Source organism: Lissotriton helveticus, chromosome 7 (assembly GCF_964261635.1).
Source record: "Lissotriton helveticus chromosome 7, aLisHel1.1, whole genome shotgun sequence".
NCBI classification, from domain to species: Eukaryota; Metazoa; Chordata; class Amphibia; order Caudata; family Salamandridae; genus Lissotriton; species Lissotriton helveticus.
The window spans coordinates 161,275,948-161,289,609 of record NC_136068.1 but is presented as its reverse complement, the minus strand read 5'-3'; positions in this window follow the sequence as shown (position 1 = coordinate 161,289,609).

The window sequence follows — 13,662 nt, the reverse complement described above, 5'->3', positions numbered from 1 at the left end:
ACAGATGAAGTTTCCAGCCCTGCTTAAGGTTATGTGGAATAACAAAACTTTCACCTATAACCAGCCGGAGGAGGTAGATGAACTGCTACAGAAAATGAGGGAGTAGGTAAGGGAGTAGGTTAGTCAAGATCTAATTTAGTGACTCCGAGATTTAGGATCAACATAAAACCTGTACATTAAACTGGACGATGTATTTAAAAAAAAAAAAAAAAATATTCACACACAATAATGGGGCTCGCACATCACACCTGAGGGAGTTAAAGAAAAATAAAAAAAATTTAAGGGGAGAAGGTAGATAAGTAGAAGGGAAGAAGGGAAGTATTAAAAATACACCAACTTACACTAATTCACGCTGATGATAGCAGATATAGCTAACGAGGCTAGGGACAAGTAGGTAGACATGGCGCTGTATGGTGGAGAGCTCCATAGGGGCAGGACAAACGCCCAAGATGAAGGGAGGGTTCCTTGGGGGAGGGAGGGGGGAGGGAGGGGAGGGGGAAAAAAGAAAAAAGTCCTCATTTTTGCACAGAAACTTTAAAGTTAACATTTACATATATAGACAAATACGGATATATAAGCATTTATATGGACATTCAGACAATACCCTGGAGATTAATCGGGAGAGTAAAATTTAGCCATGGCAGTAAATCCCCATACAAGTAGTAAGATTATCTCCTGGAATCTTAACGGAATAGGAAGCTTCAAGAAACAGCAGAGAATATGTGACTTTCTAAAGAATCTCGAAGCTAGCATATACTTACTTCAGGAGACACATCTTGAAGAAAAAGAGTGTAAAAAGGTTTTTGAGAAAAGGCATTGGGTTCAGGACATTCTATGCTCAAGGCAAAAGGGAATATCCAGGGGAGTTGCAATAATCATTAGAGCAAACAAGGGCATTAAAGTACAGAGATGGGATACAGACCAGACCGGGAGGTGGTTGATAGCCGAGCTCTTAATCACTGGCTCACCATACACTTTTGCAGTATTTTACGGCCCGAATGAGGACAATGAATTTTTTTGGGGCAAACTTGTAAGGGCCTTAATCCCGAGTAGGGCACCTTTGACGAGGCAGGGTTGCCCCCTGTCTCCTCTCCTTTTTGACTTGTATATCGAGCCTTTTGTGATAGCGATACGTTCCGACCCAACAATTCTTCCTTTTAATATGGGTGGGCTGGAGCTAAAGACGGCATTGTACGCTGATGATCTGTTGCTATATACCACTAACCCTTTAGAGGCCATCCCGAAGCTATTTAATCTAGCAGAGGAATTTGGAGCAGTCTCAGGCTATGGTATTAACAAAAATAAAACAGATGTAATGAGTTGGAATAGTCCCGTTCCTATACCAGATACAAAAACAAAGATCAGGTATCTGGGTATACACATCACTCAGAAACTAAAAGAGACACCCAAAGTATCCTGGCAGATCGTGGTAAAAGAGATAACTAAACTTCTCCAAAGATGGTCCAACCTTCCTCTCAGTATCTATGGAAGAGTTAATTTAATTAAAATGGTAGTATTACCCAAAGTGACTTTCCTATTCAATAGCATTCCACTAACATTTTGTAATAAAGATATTTCAAATCTTCAGGGAAAAATTGGCTCATTTATCTGGGCATCAAAGTCACTAAGAATAGAATGGAAGAAGCTGAGGAGGGGGCTAAAAAGAGGAGGATTAGCTCTCCCAGACTTGTTATTTTACTGTTATGCATTTCAGTTGAAAAATTTTAGACTTCTGGCTAACAAGTTAGACTCATCATCACATGGTCGTTTGTTTCAAGCTTTGTTAGCCGACCTTCCTAAGGGTCTTGAATTTTTAAAAGTTTACTAACAGCCTTAAAATTATGGCAAGCAGCCTGCAAAATTTGGAAAATCCCCTACTATAACTTTTTGGCACCAATTTGGGACTCCCCCGGAACACCTGAATGCTTACTAGAGCGACTCTCCCTTCCCCTGAGAGAGGCTGGTTTAAAACGATGGGGAGATGTCCAGGTAAATCAAGAACTATTAGATTGGACATCTATATCTAATCTGACGGGAGGGTCCCTAGCGAGGTTTAAATACTATCAAATATCATCATGGTGGGGAAGCCAAAATTGGGTGTCAGAAACAGTGGGCTGCGAATTTTTAGATCTAGCTAACAGACAAGAAGGGTGGAAGGGTGAGGTTTCAGCATGGTGTAACATACTAATTGAGGCAAAGGATAGGCAGGAGGAAGAGATTTCGAAACTTTGGGGAGATACAATAGGAGATAACCCGGAGAAACAATCGGAGGTCTGGTTAGAATATGATATTAGAGACAGCAAGACAAGACAAGGTATAGAGACATCGATCAGGGGAGTTGGACTGGTAGAGAACCTACCTCTGGGAGACCTCTTGAAAGCTAAACACAATAATAGAGTATTCCAGGGCGCACAGTTAGGTATTGTGTTGGCAGAATTGAGAGTTTCCATCTAGAGTCATTCCATCTGGTGGCAAATATGAGGACAAAAAAAAAAGAAAAATTCTTTTTTGGGCCTTCTAACACGGAAAAATCACTGGACTCTGCATTGAACTAACCAATAACTATCATCTTTGAAAATAATGTCAGTCTTCAAATTGTTTTCCCTTTTCACTGACAAGAGACTGACAACCAAGGCCTAGATTTAGTATGCCTTTGCATGGCCACCGAAATGCTTACCAAACATGTACATAGGCATGCAAGAGGCGATTTATGCCACCTTTTATGACTTTGTAAATAAATGTAATGCAACGTATCGGCTTGCACTCCGTTGCATTACAATTTGTATTGGTAAGCGTTCCATAGGCTGAGTATCAGTATTCCCGTGCATCTACCCATAGAATTTGATAAAAACCCAGACATACTGAAATCAGAAACTAGTGTTTGCGCCAAAATGGTACACCACCCCTACTATATGTGTATAGAGGATAAATATGTTTATTTCTACATGTTATTTCCTCTTTCTAGGTGTGATGCACGCGACATCATACAGAGAAAGAAGAAATTGGCTCTTAGCAATGTTTTTTTTGCTAGAAGGCATCTCTTTCTGAGCAACAACAATCCTACCCGCAAGGTAGACATTCTTGCTCCATGGTGCAAGGGTGTCTACGTTGGCATTAGGTAGCCTCAAGTGCACCAGCGTAGGTAGAGAGTGGTGGAGCGCCATCTCATAGTTGATAAGGCCAGTGGTGGCCTGTATAGTACAGGGGTCGGGGGTCAGGTTTAAAAAAAAAAAGAAATTCACTTACCTGAACGACGCGTCTCTCCTCCATCTCTCCCTCGTCATTCCTCTGATCCAGCCAGAAGAAGGAAGCACCCAGGCTCCCCACAGGCCAATCACAACGCTGCAATCCAGTGTTGTGATTTGTCTGAGCACTGTGGTTCGGGACTCAGATGGGAACTGGGAGCCTGGGCATGTTCTCCATCCAGGCTGTAATGCAGCCTGGATGGAGAACATGCAAAGTGCGCAAGACTGTTCGGCCAGGCGAAGACGTCAGACAAACCATCATGTGCACTTTAGAGTGCAGCAACCACTCCCTCTTCCTCTTCATAGGAGTCCGGCCCTGCCTGAACCTGGCGGATACTAAAAATAAAATGATAATACCTTATGTTATGATTTTATGTTTTCTTTTACACTGCTCCGCAAGCCGGGGGCGACGCCACTGGAATAAGGCGCTGTTCACCTCTCTCGAGTTCGCGCACCGACGTACTTTTGCTTGCTGCCCTGAGTTAACTCTTGCAACACACCAACAACGTTGTCTCCTCCACATTTTATACCATCAAAATGATAAAGAAACTCCTACCCTACCTTCCTCCAAATGCGGGAAGAACTCTCATGAGCATGCTAGTCATGTCCAGCGTAGAATATTGCAATGCCCTTTTTCTCAATGCCCAGGAAAGAGTCCTTAACAAATTGCAAATGGTCCAAAACGCAGCAGCAAGTATCCTGACCAACACTCCCAAATTCAAACCTACATCCAATCTAATAAGTCAACTCCACGGGCTGTCCATCAGAAGCTGAACAAAGTTCAAGGCCCTATGTATCGCCTACAAGGCAGTAAACAACATAGGACCAGAATTCCTAAAAAAAACACTATGCCCCTACAAACCTATCAGACCCCTACGCTCTGCTGCAGCAAACCTGACAAATGTTCCCAGAACAAAAAAATCTTCCTGGGGTGACAGAAGATACACAGTCGCCACTGCCAGACTATGTAAGACACTTCCCCTTCACATCAAAAGTGCCCCTTCCCTCCTTACTTTCCGTAAACAACTCAAAACCTGGCTATTCAACCAATAACTGACCAGCACCGACTCTGTCCCTTCCTCGCCCGTCCACAGCGCCGAGACACCCAAGGGTATTTGCGTGCTTAATAAATTGCATAAATAAATAAATAAATAAAATAAATATGCCCCCTGTTTTAAGAAGTAATGATACATGTGTAGTGTAAGAAAGAATAACTTTCAATTCACACATTGGCATTCGTGCAGGAAAAGACTGCGTGGAAATATGGAACAGCCCATAAATGCCCAACTTTGAAAGTCCTAATAGATTTATTTACAGTGTCATAAGCCAACGAAAATGGAGAACTATAATTTATGACAAATTCTGTAACCATCCTTGACTCCTCTCCTGATAGCTTGATTAATCTTGAGTTCTGCATTCCAGAGGTTTAACAGCTCCAGAGCTGAGCTTGAAACCTGCACCGGTAGCTGCAGTAAATCATCAGAAAGGTTTATAGATTAATCAGTTAGTGCTCATAATTATGTTCAAGGCCGAATGCTCTTGGTTGGAGACACAAAACAGCAGTGAATAGACGTGTTGTGCACTTTGGTTTTTGGAAGAATCCATTACACAAATGTATCGCTGGGTCAGACACAGAAACGCTTTTAATGAGGCAAGTGAGCTAAAGCAGGCGGGTGGCTCGGAAGGCTCTTGGGAGACGTCCTGTGTGTTTCCCAAGCTGTTGTTTATAGAGGACAACTCAGCTGTGAAGCCATCAAAATACAATATTCCGACAATCATCAGATTTAGTGCAGATGCAGCGTGATGTGGACGTCTGGCAGCATGTGAACCACCAGGGGAGGCCTTAGGCATGTGCAAGCTGTGCACCTGCACAGGGCCACCAAACCCCAGGGGCCACCACACCAATATATATCCTTAATATAATAATGCTCTGAGGATGGATACATATTTGTGTGGTGGTCCCTGGCAGAGATTTGGCAGCCTCCGGCTCTGTTCCACTTCCAAACACCCTGACATCCCCCCCCCTCTTCACTGGCCTCCGTGCTCCGCCCCGCCCGGACCCCCTCTTCCGGGGCTCCTACCTACGCTCCCTGCCCAGGGCCGCCGTGAGCCTAGAGCCGCCCCTGGAACCATTTATTTACCTGCATGCTTTTCACGATAAAAAGGGTTCGGCTAGACAATAAACTATTATGTACAATACCCTTCACATTTATTTTAGTCAAATGTGTGCACAAAACTTTTCTAAAAGACTTAAGTGGAGATCAGCCTCCTCCTTTTGTGAGCCCATTTTAGGTCTGGCTAGTGAAAGCCTTAGCTGTCTTTCAGTAATAATACAATCTTTCAGAAATAGGGGTACGTGATCAGCACTCCTCAGTAATTGTTTGTTGTAAACAGTACTGGCTTTTTAATTAGCTCATATTCATTAGCCGTTGGTTAATTGTAACCAGTGGCGGTTGGTGACCCACAAAAACGGTGAGTCGACATAAATAAAATTGAAAAACGTACAAATAAACCTTTAAAAATGAAATAACAAAGTTTCACTTACTTTCTTAACCTGCAAGACGTCCTCGGCTTCAGACTCCTCGAGCGTGAGGTCACACAGCTCCTTATCCAGTCCAGACACTGCTCTCAAGCTGCATGAGAGAAGCATCTGGATTGGCTAGAGCAGGCTGCCTCAGCGCTCCAAAAAGCACTAAAGGCCTGTGCCTGCTCCAACCCGGCACAGCCTTAATAAGACAGGCAGCCAAACCAACATGCGCAATTCACACAGAAGGGGCCGCACAGCAGCAATGACGCACAGGCCCCGCCCTGCAGTGTGAGGGGGGTGCTCCTCCACTCCCATGGAGGAACCACTGCTGCCCTCCTGCATGACATGTGAAGCTTCGATATGTACCAGGATACGGCTGTTTGAACAGTGCAGCAGTAAGAGGAGTCCACATAGGGAATGGTGAGATCTGGTTTTTTACATGATGTCTTCCATTGCAATGCAAAGGAAGCAGAGAGTCCATTCTTTTTTATGTTTGAAAAACTTTATTAAGAATAATAATGATAACAATAAAATTGACACCAGCAAAGAAGAATATAAAGCAGACAAATCAAATGCAAGCCATAACATTGCTAATGTCAAACTAGGTAACAAAAAGCATTTTATGGGATTTTTTAAGGGGAGAGGGATGGGAAAAAGGAAAGGGTATGAGAGAAAATATGCTATAACAGAACAATGCTATAGAAGGTAACGGCAAAGGAAGAAATGGCACAAGCAATAATCAAAAGTTGTATAATATATATGAAACATTACAATAAAGAAAAGCTGTAAAACAGTATTGAAATACACAAGAAGGAGAGAGTAAAAACTTTCAAGGGGGTTTAAAATGTTCAGAATTGATAAGAACCGGTTTCTTTTGAGCTAAATGATCTAGGGATGTGGTAAGGGGTAACCAATACAGGTCTACATTACGAGGTGGTTTACAGGAGGAAGCGGAGGAGACATCAAGTCTATGAAAATGACATAAAGAGTTCCACCAATGTTTTATGGAAATATTTGCAAGGGATTTCCAATTAGAAGATATATGTTGAAATGCGAGTGCAAGCATAAGATCAAAGAGACCCTGTGAGTGTGAGGGAAGAGTTAGAGAATCTGAGAGACTACCAAGAAAAAGAAGAGGGAGTGAGTATGGGATGGAAAGTGTGAAAACGTGGGAAATGTAAGACCAAACTTGTTTCCAAAAAGTAGAAACTGTAGGACAGAAAAAGAACATATGTAGAAGATCAGCATTAGGGATTTCACAAGTCCAACAGCTAGAGTCAGAGGAAGATGTGAAACGAGATAGGGAAAGAGGAGAAAGATAAAGTCTGTGATGTAGAAAAAATAGAGATTGAGTGAGAGATGCAGCTCGAGAAACTTTCAAGGTTTTGGACCAGAGTTTGCCCAACGGGTAATGGGCCAAGTGCATCCCAGATCTGATTCCCAGGAAAGTTCCAATTTGGACTTGACACGGTCCGGATCAGGGGAAGAAAAGAATTTATAAATAAGAGACACTTTTGGAAGAGTAGAGAGTATTACAAGAAGATGAGGAGGGGTAGTAGGGGAAGCTGAAGAAGGAAGAGAATAATAACGATCAAGAATGATTTCCATAAGAAGAGTATATTTCTGTAGAAAAGAGCGAGGACAATGAAATTTAAGTTGAAAATGGGGAAAGGAGCAAGGTGATACGCCATTGAAAAGATGGCGGATCCATATGATACCTTTAAGTCTCCAAGAGGGCCAACAAATAGGTCTATTGTGTAAAAGAATAAGCGAGTTATACCAGATGGGAAAGTGTAGAAAGGATTAGCGCGAAATAACCGACGGAGAGAAGAGAGTTTACGAAGAGAGGAATTATGTTTGAACAAGGGAAGCAACTCATAAGGGGACTTAGAGGAGAAAGGTACTATCTCCTTAAAAGAAAAGGGCGATAAAAAAGATTGCTCAATACGGAGCCAAAGAGGAGAGAAGGGGGAAGATTCCGATGAGAGCCAAGATGAAGCTTGACGGAAAGAAAAGGATTTGTGGTAGAGGCGGAAGTCTGGAAAATTAACACCACCATTCAATTTAGGTCTGCGAAGAGATAGAAGAGAAATTCTAGGTTTTTTATTTTTCCAGAGAAATTTTGAGATAGAGGAATCAATATGTTTGAAATACAGGGCAGGAATATACACAGGCAACATAGAAAGAATGTAAATAAGAATAGGGGCGATAATCATCTTAATGGAGTCAAGGCGACCACCAAGAAAGAAAAAGAGGGTTCCAAGAAGAAAATAATTGATCAATTCGAGAGAGAACAGCGGACATATTTAATTTAATGGAGGAGGAAATAGAATTGGAAAACCAAATACCGAGATATTTAATCTTTGTGCTATTCCAGGCAAAACCAGTGGAAGAAAAGAGGTGAGGGAGACAAAACGTAGTCAGAGGGAGAATTTCTGTTTTATCCAAATTGATCTTATATCCAGAAACAAGGGAGAATGCTTTGAATTCAGATAACAAAGGAGAGATAGATGATTCTGGATCTGAAATAAACAAGAGGATGTCATCCGCATATGCAGAAAGTTTTAATTGATGATCACCATAGGGGGAAACCGGAAATGGAGGTATTCTGCCGAATGGAGGACAGAAAAGGTTCAAGGGCTAAAACAAAAAAAAGTGGGGAGAGAGGGCAACCTTGATGAACTCCTCTTTGACGGGAGAAAGAAGAAGAGAGTTGACCATTCACGAGGATAGAAGCTTTGGGTGAAGAGTATAATAAATAAATAAGAGAAATACATTTGGAACCAAAGCCATGCCACTTAAGTGAGGCAAATAAAAAAGACCAATTTTCTCTGTCAAAAGCTTTCTCAGCATTGACAGAAATAGCAGCCAAAGGTATTGAAAGAGAGGGAACTTTATTTAAGACGTTTAGAAAAAGACGAGAATTGTCAAAAGTGATCCTTCCTTTAATAAACCGCACTGTTCTTTTCCAATAAGATGGGCCATGAAAGGGTCCAAACGTAAGGCAAGTAATTTAGCGAAAAGCTTTTAATCAACATTAACTAGTGAAATGGGGAGATCATTTTTACAAAATTTGGGGTCACGCCCCTCTTTTGGAATGAGACAGATGGTGGCAAAGTACCTGCAACCGTACCAGAAGAATAAAAGGATTGAAAAAGCATTAAAAGTTTGGGTAATAAAAGGTCAGAAAAATGCAAGTAAAACTCAACCGGGGAGCCATCAGGACCAGGAGTTTTACCCTTAGTGAGGGAAGACAGAGCCGTAGAAAGTTCATGCAGGGAAAGGTCAAGGTCAAGGGTTGGAAAATTAAGGTGAGATGTAGAGGGTTTAGGTAATTTGTCAATGTAGAAATGAATCATAGAAGAAGTAGGAGGAGATTCTAGAGTGTATAACTGTTGATAGAAAAGTTGGAATTGTTCGAGAATATCTTTATCTGTATGGAGAAGAACATTGTCAGAAGAAAAGATGGATTCAATGGAAGTACGCTCCTTACGAGATTTAAGGTAATTAGCTAAGAGTTTCCCAGATTTGTTGCGACCCCCATAATAACGCGCACTACTACGAAGATGAATTGAAGAAGCATTATCCGTGGTGAACTTGTTGAAAGAAATCTTCGCATGCAAAAGTTCTGGTGACATACATTTATCGGAAGAGGTGTAGAAGTGATGTTCTAATTTGTAAATATAAGCGAGAGAAGATTTACGTTTTTGAAGAAATTGCTTCTTTTTCCTAGAAACAAAATCAATAATAAAACCTCTTGCAGTAGCCTTAAAGGAATCCCAGAGGATATAATGAGGAGTGTTGGGATTAGAGTTAATTTGAAAGAATACTTTCCACAAATATGACCTAGACGAGATAGGCACCTAACAAATAATTATTTCAATAGTGTATCTTGCGTTGAAAAACCATTCCAACTAGCTTCCCTATTTTAATTGATGGGGTAGGAGATACACCTATGTTGTGCCAGATTTAAAAATTGCCCAATCCCTTTTAACAAACGTTGTGAGACACACTACACACACCCATGTGTCAGACTCAGACAAAGAAAAAAGTGTGTGTGAGCGAGATGGCACCTCACGGGCGAACCACCAACGGGAACCTGGCAGGTACTCACCAGGATTGCCCTGTTCTCATCATTGGCACCATCAAGCTCTAAAGAAAAGATGTGTCCAAAAACAAACAATGTGTTTGTGAAAATATGCAGTGTAGAAAGACCACGAACAACACATAAAGTGTCAAAACAACATATAAAACCATAAACAACACGGATCTCTAGTTTTATTCTGTCTCTTTCGTGTTGGTTAAGGACTCTAAAAAAGTAGGTATGGCTCCTACTTATCCCACCATACTCTACTTGCTGCCGAGATGTTTCATTGCCATTTCAAAGTTTCAGGCAATTTCTTCAGGGTGTCAAAATTTCCAGCCACTGCATCGGACAAATGTAGTCTTCACAACCTCAATCAGCCAAACTGACTCATACTGGCCGAGAGGACGGGCCCGTGATGGGGTTTATTTGAGACTCCCAATGTAAGTCGCTTATGTTTCCCTTCGGTAATTTTCACGATAGGGCGACGAGCATGCCGCGTTTCATCAGCCTCAGTCAACATGGTCTGGGACTGCCGGCCACCCCCGCCTTATCATGCAAACTAGAGTTATCAAAACTTATCAGTCAAACAACAGAATTCTTTGGAAGGCAGGGGGTCTCGTGACCCCCCGGTCGTATTTATTAAAATATGAAAACAAATTAAAAATTGAATAAAATAACATTATTTACATAATTATTAAATGCAAAATTCAGCCATTAGATTTACAGCAAGTTAGACAGGTATGATGGGCTAACCTTAACAAATGTCTAATACAGCGTGTTTCCTAACCAAATCTAACATCCTCATATCAATTTTGCATTCTAATAATTTCTGGTCCTACGGCAAGGTCGCTAACCGGTGTCAGATCCTTTACCCAGCTACGCTGTCACGTCCGAGATGCGCATGCGCAACAAGGGCCCAGTTACCGGGAGACTACGTCCCTCTCCTGGTTGCCCTTGTACGCTCCATGACCTCCATTTAACCAAAAAGGAGGGCCCTTACATCGCGCCATTTGCTGACGTCATAGTGTATGTGCGGGGTGGCTACCAGCCCGATGAAAGCGTGACTCCCTCCCCCGCACCCTTCCAAACGGATATCCTGCCCCTGAAGTTCTAGGAGAGACCATTGGCCACTCCCCCTGGGCAGCCCCATTCGCTAATGATGCCGCCCCCATAAGGACCTTAAATTGCTGCTCACCGATTATGACCTTACCGCCTGACCCACATAATAAATACGACACTTATAATTAAGGCTCCCGGTTTTCCGTTTAAACAGATTTTTACATATAAATACAGACGGAAACCTTTTAGTTTTTTGTCTGTATTTATATATAGAAACGGGAAAATACTTACAAAATAATCCTGCCGCCTCTGTGCTCCACAATGAAATCCGATGCAGAGGTGCACAGGGTCTGCCAAAAGAGATGGGAAACTTCTGAATAAGTGCAGCTGATAGTGCCGTGTCTGCAGAGACTCTCCAGCACCCATCACAGCGGGGTTTTAATTGTAGGAGCAGTGCAAGCAGCGATGTCCATTAAGAGGTGTGAAAACACCTCAGGACATCGGCTGCAGGCCCAGCCACCTTTTGTTTTGTTTTGGGAGGGAGAAGGAGGTTATGTGGCAGGGGGGGGGGGGTCCGTAGTAGGGTGGAGAGACGCACTTGAACTGCGGCATTCAGAACAGAGGGCTGACTTTCTGTGCCAAGAGCTAGGTCCACATCGGGTGTAAAAATATATGTAAAATTAACAGTAGTCTCTTAAAAAAAATAATTTAGCTCGGGTGTTTTTTCAGAATGTATTGAGCCGCTAAGTGTGTACTAAGAAATCCAGGCATGGCTCGGATGACTCTGCGACCCCGACTTCTCCCCTTTCCCTGCCAGGATCAATGTGTAAACCGTTTGAACCCCCCAGAGAAGTGGTAGCATTTTTACAGTGAAATATCATTAAACGATATGAACACGTCCATTGTGTCGAAGCTGCCAATCACCTGGGCGGAGATGCAACACAGCTGCGGCTGATGGCAGCAGAAACCGATGAGTGATAAGGCATGCAGGTAGGGAGCAAGCAAACTAGTGAAAAGCCTGGACTGAGACACAAAAGCCTCCATCGCCAGACGCAAACATTAACAGATTGTGGAACTACTCAATCACGACAGATGAAGACACAATCTGATCTGTGAAAGGGAAACTCGGAGTCAGAGAACCATGGAGGTGACGTCACGTACACAGCAAAAGCTCCATGGGCCAGAATGGGGTGTATCTTGCTCTCATTTGCCCTGGCGCTACTGCACCTGCTGCACCCTGTGTAGCAATGCGACACTGTGAGAAGAGCAGACGTCACGGCGGGGCAGTGATTGGCATTGGGGTGTGGGGGCATACCTATCAATCCGCACGGTGCCTCTGTGTGACCCACGATATCGGCTCCCATCACACGGTCACCCAGTGAGGAGCCAACATCACACTGTAGAAGGAAAAACGAGCTGAAAACCATTGGGAATAGTGGATTTACAGCTCGTTTCTAGAGGCTTTAAACTGCTGACGTCCATTAAGGGGCAAACACCATAGGACATCGGCACCAACCTCTGTACGTGTTTCTGTTTTAGGAGGAGGGGGCTTGGGCGAGGTTGGGTTCAAAAGTGCCTCCTAGGTACTTCCCGGCACGAGGCCCCGCCCCCTCCTCACACTGAGGTGTTCTTCAAGTGGGCAGGTATGTGCTGGTGAAGTCCCCAGTAACAAGGAGCCACTTGTTCAGTTCTCGAGTTGTTTTCTGATACTGTGGTAATGGAAGTTTGCACCATACGTCAGACAGTGGACAATCAGTTTCTGGCACATCCAACACGCATGGCTGGTCGACGAGGGAAATTGCATCCTTTGATCTATTGAGCCATTGGGAGTGAAATGCCCGGTTAGCGACAATATGATTTTATTTACCACTACAATCCTTTTTGTTGTACTCCTGAGCAAGGTCTGCTGATGCCACTGGGGAAATCCATACAGCCCCTTGCAACGGCGACTGTGCATGGTAACTGCGCATAAATTTAGGTGGTGCACTAAATACCTTGGACCCCGGAGGGCCAGCTCAGTGCAGAAAACTGTTCACAGGATCCTTCTTCACCACTTCCTTCTGGACAGCAATCCACCTTTTACTTTTGCTGAGCGCGCCTTAGCTTGTGGGATCACACAACACTTCCCACCTTTTCAGCCCTCTTCAGTGTGTAGGGCAGCCCGAAATATGACATGTCAGAGGAAGGAACTCCATAAAAGGAGGTGGTTTGCTCACGCCTGTTTGTAGCCTGGTTTCCACAGAGAGAAATCATATATATAAATTGGTTCTCTCTCATTTGGGTGAGCAGCTAAACTTCGAATATTCCTCCTGTAGTGATTGGTGCTGAACACCTTCCCAGCACTCTCAAAAATATTTAAATACTGGTCCTTCAAACCAATATTTGGACGCTTCTCATAGTTCGAGTTCCTGCATGGCTTCTGTGCCAGTACACTGTGGACAGTGAGATACATGCTATGCTTTCCCCCTAGGCTGAGACCAATCCTGAATAAGAATCGGTTTTTAAAAAGACCATATTCCTGGAAGTCTATGTGGAAGCCCCAAAGATCAATACAATTATGCCAGTTGCTGGTAACTGAGATAAATCAAGTATTATTCAGTTTCGATACCAAGTTGGGACTTCATTGCTATCTCACAGAAAACAAGCATTTGCAATGCAATAGGTCTCGCATTTGCGAGAGTTTAAGCTATTGCCATTGTAAATGGGAATGCCTTTTATTTATGTTTTAAAAACCAACACGTAAA